The 10167-nt window shown below is 38.4% G+C and overlaps 1 pseudogene; it reads right to left on the bottom strand.

Moving 5' to 3' along the window:
* Positions 1 to 7281: 7281 nt before the first annotated feature.
* On the bottom strand, positions 7282 to 8415 carry Mfap1a-ps3 (microfibrillar-associated protein 1A, pseudogene 3; annotated as a pseudogene).
* Between the last annotated feature and the right edge of the window lie 1752 nt (positions 8416 to 10167).

Consider the following 10167-nt stretch of genomic DNA (forward strand, 5'->3'; position numbering starts at 1 on the left):
ATACTGGTACAACCATTCTGGAAATCAGTCTGGAGGATCCTCAGAAAATTGGACATTGAACTGCCTGAGGATCCAGCTATACCTCTCTTGGGCATATACCCAAAAGATGCCCCAACATATAAAAAAGACACGTGCTCCACTATGTTCATCGCAGCCTTATTTATAATAGCCAGAAGCTGGAAAGAACCCAGATGCCCTTCAACAGAGGAATGGATACAGAAAATGTGGTACATCTACACAATGGAATACTACTCAGCTATCAAAAACAATGACTTTATGAAATTCATAGGCAAATGGTTGGAACTGGAAAATATCATCCTGAGTGAGCTAACCCAAACACAGAAAGACATACATGGTATGCACTCATTGATAAGTGGCTATTAGCCCAAATGCTTGAATTACCCTAGATGCCTAGAACAAATGAAACTCAAGACGGATGATCAAAATGTGAATGCTTCACTCCTTCTTTAAAAGGGGAACAAGAATACCCTTGGCAGGGAAGAGAGAGGCAAAGATTAAAACAGAGTCTGAAGGAATACCCATTCAGAGCCTGCCCCACATGTGGCCCATACATATACAGCCACCCAATTAGACAAGATGGATGAAGCAAAGAAGTGCAGACCGACAGGAGCCGGATGTAGATCGCTCCTGAGAGACACAGCCAGAATACAGCAAATACAGAGGCGAATGCCAGCAGCAAACCACTGAACTGAGAATAGGACCCCCGTTGAAGGCATCAGAGAAAGAACTGGAAGAGCTTGAAGGGGCTCGAGACCCCATATGTACAACAATGCCAAGCAACCAGAGCTTCCAGGGACTAAGCCACTACCTAAAGACTATACATGGACTGACCCTGGACTCTGACCTCATAGGTAGCAATGAATATCCTAGTAAGAGCACCAGTGGAAGGGGAAGCCCTGGGTCCTGCTAAGACTGAACCCCCAGTGAACTAGACTGGTGGGGGGAGGGCGGCAATGGGGGGAGGGTTGGGAGGGGAACACCCATAAGGAAGGGGAGGGGGGGGATGTTTGCCCGGATACCGGGAAAGCGAATAACACTTGAAATGTATATAAGAAATACTCAAGTAAATAAAAAAAAAATAAAATGTAAAAAAAAAAGAGATGCTCTCTATTTCTGATCACTTGTTTCAGTTGAATAAATAGGAATGTTAATTCTGAATCAACTGAAAGAAGTTCAGAAGTTTCAATATGCAAAACAACTATTCTGAATGCCGAGAGTCCATAACTGTATTAAGAGAGTCAGGAAAATCACTTAATGCCATAAATATGGCATACAGCTCTAATTTTTTTAATGGCTCTAAACAATTTTCCCTATTTTTCCTGACTTGTGACCTTATTTCCTGATTTATTTGCACAGCTATAGAATGCAGGGGCTCCAGATATTGGTCCCTTTTAGTATATGAGGAAGAAGCCAATTAGTTCTTTTTATACACTAAAGTCTTTTGCTTTGGAGATATTTGTTGTTAATCTCTCCCCAAAATTTTAGTTCAATCTCTTTGCCAGTGTTCATTTTCTTTCCATAATGGGGCAATTTCAGCATTAGTAAATGGGACTAAAAATCTCTGCTGAGTGTTTTACTGCTAATTGTTAGAGCCTCATTTGTCCTTTCAAAATCAATCCAGAAATCTTTTCTACGTAGGTCTTTATTTAAAAAAAAATACGGTTAGTTTGTAAAAACAAAAACCAAAGAAACAACAACAAAAAACATGCTGCTATATTATATATCTAACTAATATATTATGTCTAATGTGAATTGACCCTTAGGATTTCATACTTATAACAGTAAGTTTAGATTGAGGAAATTATTTTCAGATTACTTCTTACTTCTGTTTTACAAAATATTGACACAAGGCAAGACTATTTCACATTCCTTGTGGTAAGGCTTTCTGTTTACCACAATGATATCTGTTTATTGAACAACTATTATCATAAGTCAATAAAGAATGAAAAATGTAATAAAGAAGGCAATGGGATTCTAGGTTGAAAAGGTTTGAAATAAATTACTTGGGACTTGGGTAGAATTCTTTGACATCTGTTAACATTCTCCATTTTCCTGATTTCTTTTCCTTTTTATAACAAACACAGTGGAATCCTATGGGCAAGTAGATTCTTTAATGGGTTGAGTATTTAGTTGCTCCTGTACCAGTTCTTCTAGTACTTGTATTTTTCTTTGGTCATAGACTATTGATCTACTCGAGGTTTATCAGTTGGCCATTTTTAAGGTAGGGTGCTTGGTACCTTGGAAATCCTCACCTATTCTGTCTGTCCTGCTTATGGAAACCCTGGTCAGTCTTTAAGTGTTCTTGACAATTACACTGAATATTTTTCTCAGAAGTATTCTTTATTTCACAGTTTGTTTCTGATATTGGAGGTATGTAAATCTCTGTTTTCCACTGCCTCAAAAAATCATATTCCCATAAATTCATGGCTATGTCAGCCACATATGACTTTACTTTTCTGATTTGTCCTTCTGGACCTATACACTGGACACATTTTGCACTTCGCTTTACCTGATACAAAGTTTTATTTTCTCGGAGCTGAATATTTACCTCCTGAAGAGGCCAATATGGATGCCAAAATTTTGATAAAATTATTACATCTGTTCCTGTGTCTACTAAATCTTCAACTCCAATGCTATTTATTTGTAATTTTAGCTTTAGTCTCTGATCATTTATAGCACTTTGCCAAAAATATTTGTTTTCTGCTTCCTCCTAATTTTTTTAATCTTCTGAAGCTGTTCTTATTTTAACTATATTGAGAGCAGTGTTGTTTATAATAATTAAATCTTTTAATTGTTCTATGGCTGAAATTCTCTGACTCTGACAGGGAATGATTGAATTGAATTTGATATCAACAAAAGCATGTGGGAGGGCTCTTTGGGTATTTCCAAATGGAAAAGGTTATCATGCTTATCCTTTGTTGATCTACATTCGTCAGTACAATACCAGACTTTGCCACAGCTTCTGAATACTACAGAAGACTGACACCTTCTTTATGGACTCTTCTAGAAGAAAAATCATTGTTTCTAGAAACACCTTGCCTATTATCCCTTTACAAATGATCTTGCTTACCACAATTAAGACCTTGGACATTTTGATTTTTCTTAAGACTTTTAGAAATCATCTCTCCTATCAGATTGGCATCATAAATATGAGATCCAGGATCATCTGAATCTTTAATCCATTCCTCTATTGGCTGATCTTGACTTTAAAGCTCTAATTACCCTTTTGCATTCTGAATTAGCATTTTCAAAAGACAAAGATTCAATCAATATTTTTCTGACTTCTGAATCTGATATTATTCTATTCACATCTAAAGTCAATCTTAGCAAAAAAATTAATGATGGCTTATTTGGAACCTGGTATATATCGCTTCTCGGCCTTTTGGCTAAGATCAAGTGTGGAACCTGGTATAATTTTAGTAAATGATTCAGACCAGTTTACAGATTCATCAACCTTATCCAAGGTATTTAAAGCTCATAAACAACATAGGGACTAGACATGGTCGTTGAACTCAAGCTATGTTTGTATCATCATATTGACCTTCACCTAGCAATTGATCTTGAAAATATCAATGTTGCTACCCTGATTTTGTTGTTCTGTGGCCCTAGCTTCCTCTTTTCAGCATGTTTTCCACTGTAATTGAGGACAAGCTTCTAATATTGCTTTTGCCAAATGTTTTCAGTCTTGAGGGACAATTATGTTCTGAGTTGTCCATGAGTTTAATACATACTTCACATACGGTGAATGATAACTGTCATAAACAACTGCTTTCTTAAATCTCCTCAATTTTAATATATCTGCAGGATTATATCAGTGAGTCTTCATGGACATGACCTAGGTCCTCTGCATATATGCTATGGTTGTTTAGCTTGGCGATCTTGTGGGACTCCTAGCAGTAGGAACAGGGTCTGTCTCTAATGATTTTCCCTGCTTTTCGGAACCCTTTCCTCCTAATTCATTGCCTTGTTCATCCTTCATATCAGGTCTGTGCCTAGTCTTATTCTAACTTGTTATGCCATCTTTAGTTGGTATCCCTGGGAGACCTTCTCCTTTTTAAAGGGAAAAGGAAGAGAATTGGATTTTTGGGAAGAGAGGAGATAGATTGTGGTAGGAGATGAGAAAGGAGTGGAAACTGCATTATATGGCAAATTATGAGAGAAGAAAAATAGATATCCTTAAAAAAAACAACACTGTATTCCTGATGTCTATTTTCAGCAATAGTATATTGACTGAGACAGTATGTAAATAAGGAAAAGTAAAATATTCAATAGAATATATATCCATAATCTGATGGCAGTTATTTGTCAAAAATTCTTCATGGTTTAGCTCTTTATGAAGCCTCTTGTTAAGTAATGTATTACACTGTACACAGACCCCCTTCTGACTCACCACTAAAGATGTATAAATGAATGTTTTGGATTGTTTTTACTTGGTGAATATATCGTTTAAAAAACTAAAATACTACAAAACATTTTATCTGTAGTAGCCAGAAGCTAAAAACAACCCAAATGCTTCACAATGGAAGAATGGATGCAGAAAATATGGTTCTTTTTAAGAATGAGGATATCATTAGTTTTGCAGGCAAATGGATAGAACTAGAAAATATCATCCTGAGTGAGGTAACTCAAACCCAAAAGACATGCCTGATATGGACTCACTAATAAGTAGATATTAGCCAAAAAAGTACAGAATGTAATCCACAGAATTCAAGAAAGTTAAGAAACCAAAGGGCCCAAGTACAGATGCTTCAATCCCATGTGGGAGGGAGAAAAAAGCAATCACAGGAGACAGAGGGATAGAAGGACCTGGGTGGGAGAAGGGAGGGGGAAGCAAAAGGAGTACATAACCATGTATGGGGCGGGGGGACAGAGGAGAGAAGCCCTGAGGCCCAAAAGTAATGAGTGGAAACAGGCAACTTTGGGAGGTAGGAGGTAGAGGAGCCCTCTAGCATATACCAGAGGCCTGGGGGTAAGAGATTCTAAGTAGTCAAAGGGAGGGAACTTTGAAGAAATTCCCAACAGAAAGGAGAGGGAACTTGTAGTGTCTACCTTCAGTAGAAAGACAGAGCATCGAGTGGAGGGATGGGGTTGCCATCCCACTGTCAAAAACTCTGACCCAGAATTGTTCCTGTCTAAAAGAACTGCAAGGACAAAACTGGGGAAGAGCCTGAGGGAAAGCAGGTCCATTGACCAGCACACCTTAGGATCCATCTCAAGAGGAGGCTCCAAGACCTGACACTATTACTGATGCTATGGTGTGCTTACAGACAGGAGCCTACCATAGCTGCCCGCTGAGAGAAGCCCAACAAGCAGCTGACTGGGACAGATGCAGATACTTACACCCAACCAATGGAGAGAAGTTGGTGACCCCTGTGTTTGAATTAGGGAAAGGCTGGAAGAAGCTGAGGAGGGTGGCCCCACAGGAAACCCAACAGTCTCAACTAACCCGGACACCTGAGATCTCTCAGACACTGAGCTACCAACACTCATACAGCAGAGGACTGCCTGGTTTGGCTTCACTGAGAAGTATGTCTAACCCATGGGGGCCCAGGGAGGTAGGGTAGCATGGCGATATTCTTTTGAAGACTGGGTTGAGACTGTTCTGTGATATCTTGAGAAAGAAATGTGGCTGCTTTCTACCTTGCCCTAAGAACTTGCCTGTAGCTAAATTTAAGAGTAAAGGACTAATTTATTTGATAGAGAGTTAAAATTAACTTAATATTGAATCTGTAAAATGATTATTACTAATTACTTCTGTGAAGGTCTTCAATGAAATGGAGGAAATGAGAGAGAAAGAGGACACTGCAAAGGTTAATGTTATAATCAAGACTTATATTTAAAGAGATAAGTAGTTTAAATAGAGGCTTGATTTGAAGTGAGATAAACTGAAAGGGTCCCTCGGGTCAAGAACTTTTCCAGAAAGGAAAAAAAGTTTTTTTTTTTTTCTGTGAAAAATACAGATTTTTTTTTTCTTTTCTGGAAGGCAGCTTTAATCAAAAGCTGATGCAAAATGTTTACTGGTGGGATGGTCCATCTCATATTGAGAACCAACCTTGACAGTGTCACTTACAGGATTATGACTTTAGAGTCATTAAGGATACATGAATAAAAGAGTTGTGGAATCTTCTTCTGCAGTTTCTCAGACAGACAGAATGCCAACATAGAATGAGCAGAGGGATAGTTCCTACAAGATGACCTTGGTAGGTCACTTCCTAGACTTATGAAATTTAATTTCATGTTGCAGTGAGGAGCACAAGATGTTAGAGATATTGCTCATAATCTTGAACATTGGGGACCAATAGAAGTACTGTTCTAGGAATTTTAGGAATGTGGTTATGTTGGAGAAGGCATTTCCCTGGAGTTGGGGTTTGAGAGTATAAAAGATTAGCTCTATTTTTTCTTCACCATCTCCCTTTCTGACATCCATCACAGTGCTTACAGTTCAATCTCTTGAGTTCTTACTTGGAAACTTCTTGAACAGGGTCTTCACAATATGCGTAGCTCTCAACACTATAATCTTATAACTTTCTTTTAGCATTTGTATTAAGTTTTACTTATAGATTTCAACTGCTTTTCAATTTCAAATTCCCCAAATCATCCACATTCCTTAAAAACAAACATATATACAAAACACGTAGTGAGATGTTTTACAGATCTTGACCAATCCTTTAAATTCTTGTCTGTATTAATGTCATTTCTACTTCTGTGATCAGATGTCATAACCAAGGCAACTTAACCTAAGAAAAATATTTATTTGAGCTCAGGCTTGCAAAAGGGTATCTATGATGGTACAATAGAGGCAATAGACAGCAGGATGGTTGCTGGAGCAGTTGAGTGCTCACACTGCTGTTGGGGTCCAGGAATCACCACACAACCACTGAGACATTGATCTCGGGTAAGTATGGATAGTTTATTGAGCACATATCCTGGGACTGATTGATCAGAGACAAAGGTCAGACTAGGAACCTGAGACTGATTCTGTTTCCTAGGGGCAGCTTATAAAGGCAAAAGCCACAAATGGTCATAGCAATGGTAAAAGCTCATACACATGTTCAGGAAATGCTACAGGATGTTTTTTGTGACTGGTAAGATTCTCCGTGGGTTTCTCAGTATGAGTCCAAACCTCTTACAAAGCACCTTCAAACACAAGTTATGGCCCCAAATTTGGAAAGCTCGCTACAGGAACTCTGCAAATAATGGCTCAAGAGACCTCAGGACCAGATCCCCTTGTGCTCTACAGTTGGAAGAATTTGTTGGAGCTTAGGTGGTTTTCCTTTTCTTGGCAGGTGGTCAGTCAAATACATCTCGTACCCCTGCGACCTTTTTAAAAAAGGAATTTTGTGTTCTGGGCAATCTCTTGGCCCCATGTAGATTCAAAGGTAGTGGTATCTTGATGCACAAGGTGGGTGTACTTGGGCAACCACACATCCAAAATTCTTGACCTGCATGGCTTTTGGAATAATGGTTTTGTTGAAATGGTCCTCAAGAGTAGGTGCATTAAAATTTCTTGTAGATTTCTTCATCCTCATCCCTGAATAAGGCACCTCGGCAGTAATACTTTTGTAAATACTTGTATTTGCTTTGTTGATAATGACTTTGCCATTTGCCCAAAGTTCAGCCTGCCTTTCTTCCTCAGTCAGGTTTCTCATGAGTTCAATTTCTGCTTTCTCCTTTTCAAGCGCTTCTCAGTCCTCTCACCCGTTTGATTCTTTTGAGTTCTCTGACTGTTCATGCCTCGTACTCCTCCTCGTTATTTTCATGATCAGTATTGAGTGCATCCAGGGCACAAGGGACCACTTGTTTTCCTCTAGCTCTTTCTTGGTCTCTTCTTCTACAATCTTGAGGGTGTACTTTTGCTGCTCCTCAGCCATGTGTTTTGCTTCCTGTTCCATTTCCTTTTGTCTCAGTGTCTCAGCTTCTCATTCTTGAACTGTCACACTATCCTTTTTTTGAATGAAGACAGACTTAAGTCGAGACTCCATTTCATCTTCACTATCTGTGTACTCCTCATACTTGGATTCTGACTCTGACTCCTCTCCAGAGCATCCTTCATCTTCCACCTCTGTGACTTCTCTTAATTCCCCCCAGCCCCACTGTCTGCCGCATCATTCCATGGCGCCGCTCTATTCCTTCAACGTCAATTTCTTCATCTTCCTCACTGTTATCTTCTCATTCCATGCGCCAAGCATCTCCTTCTACTTCTGAGTCACTTTCTCCAACTACTTCAGGTTCCACTCTTTTTCTGTGTCAAGCCATACTCTCTTCCATATCTTCACTAATGCGGTTCTGTAAATGCCAAAGCCTGAGTTCACTGAATGAATCCTCTTCCTGTTCCTCAAGCTCTGATTCTGTGGAATGTGGGAACCAAGCAGACAAAACTATCTCAGAAATCATCAAGTGACTGGGACTTCCCGATAAGCTTGAGGCCTGGGAGTTTCACAAGAATTTGCTGAGTAAGCACCCTATTCAGGGAGTGTTCTAACAACAGTAAGAGGGGGGACACTCCACCCCACCACCCATTCTGCTTACCAGAGATGTCTCCCGACCAAGGGCCTCCAATGAATCCAAAGGACAATAGGCAGCCACCAATGAATTCAAAAGGTAATAAGCCCTGCCAATGAGAAATAAAAAACTCAATTAGACACATTATTTCTAAACATGTCTGCTTCCTTCTACCGACTGACCATACCATGCCAATATTTGCCAGAATACCTAGTAAACATTTCACAGATTAACTTTATCACTTATTTAATCATTAAACACTCTTTATTACTAATACCTGGATATCTTGCTTTAATCATTAGTGACTTTCCATCAGCATTCTATGATGTCTAAGTTTGAGAATAAGTTTATAAAAATGTCACTACATTTTTTAAAAGACAAAAACTATAATTTTAGAAATCTACTTTCAATTATTGTTAAACATCTCTTAAATCATCCAAAGCTATACCTTAATGATGGATGGTATTATATAATATCATTATTTTACTAATATATTTTTTGGTAATTTATAACTGACTATTTTTGCTATCTATTCAGATTACTTGTCTTTCCATTCTGGACTGGTAGTTCTACCATTGCCTACTTATTCTACTAGTTTACATTTCTTTAAATTTTTTTGCTATTTTAATCAGTTTAGACTAAGTTTTCGTTCCAAATTAAACTTTCACGGGCAAGTCATTAAGACATCTTGTCATTCATTTACCCACAAAAGCCTCTGTGTTCACAAATACCACCTTTATCATTCTCTGAGTATCTTCATCGATCCAAATTAAACTGAGATGTGCAGTCTCCATTTCAAATGACAGAATCCAATCCTTTGAGAGAATGAGTGTGCTTTGTCTTTTAATATGTAGTTCCTCATTATGAATTCCTTTGGGAAACTTCTCTTTAACAGGGTATATTTTACAGATTTAACTCTGCAGAAGGTAACCTTTTCAACAGTGAATTAGCACAAATATATAAAAAGCAGTTTTAAAAGTACTTTCAACTTTGAAGTAAGTTAAAATAAGTATATATGTTGTTATGTGTGCTATATAAAAATGTACAAATGAGAATTTATTATGTCATGTGACTGTCAAGGTATTCATGATCATGTTAAAACATGACAGAGACAGAGTTGCTGTGGTACCCCTAAAACCAAAAGCAGCTGTTGTTTCAAAGAAATAAAATGAAACTGGGTTATATGGTCACAGCAGCAATCCTTGTGCTTGGGAAGTGAGGAATGTCAGAGAGTTCTGGCCAGTCTAGGACACATAATGAGCTGCGGGCCGAGCTAGCCTAAAAAGATTTGCTTAAAAAAATAATAATGGCAACTAGAAGATCTTAACACAAAAATATCTAGAACTATAAAAATGTGTCTGATCACTAAAAATAATTTAGACATTCATATTCTAAGACATGATACCAATCTTCCTTTTTTTATTTTTTTTTATTTTATTTTTTTATTAACTTGAGTGTTTCTTATTTACATTTCGAGTGTTATTCCCTTTCCCGGTTTCCAGGCAAACATCCCCCTAATCCCTCCCCCTCCCTTTCTTTATGTGTGTTCCTCTCCCCACCCTCCCCCCATTACTGCCCTCCCCCCAACAATCACGTTCACTGGGGGTTCAGTCTTAGCAGGACCAAGGGCTTCCCCTTCCACTG

The sequence above is a fragment of the Rattus norvegicus genome, chromosome 14, assembly GCF_036323735.1.
Source record: "Rattus norvegicus strain BN/NHsdMcwi chromosome 14, GRCr8, whole genome shotgun sequence".
Lineage (NCBI taxonomy): Eukaryota > Metazoa > Chordata > Mammalia > Rodentia > Muridae > Rattus > Rattus norvegicus.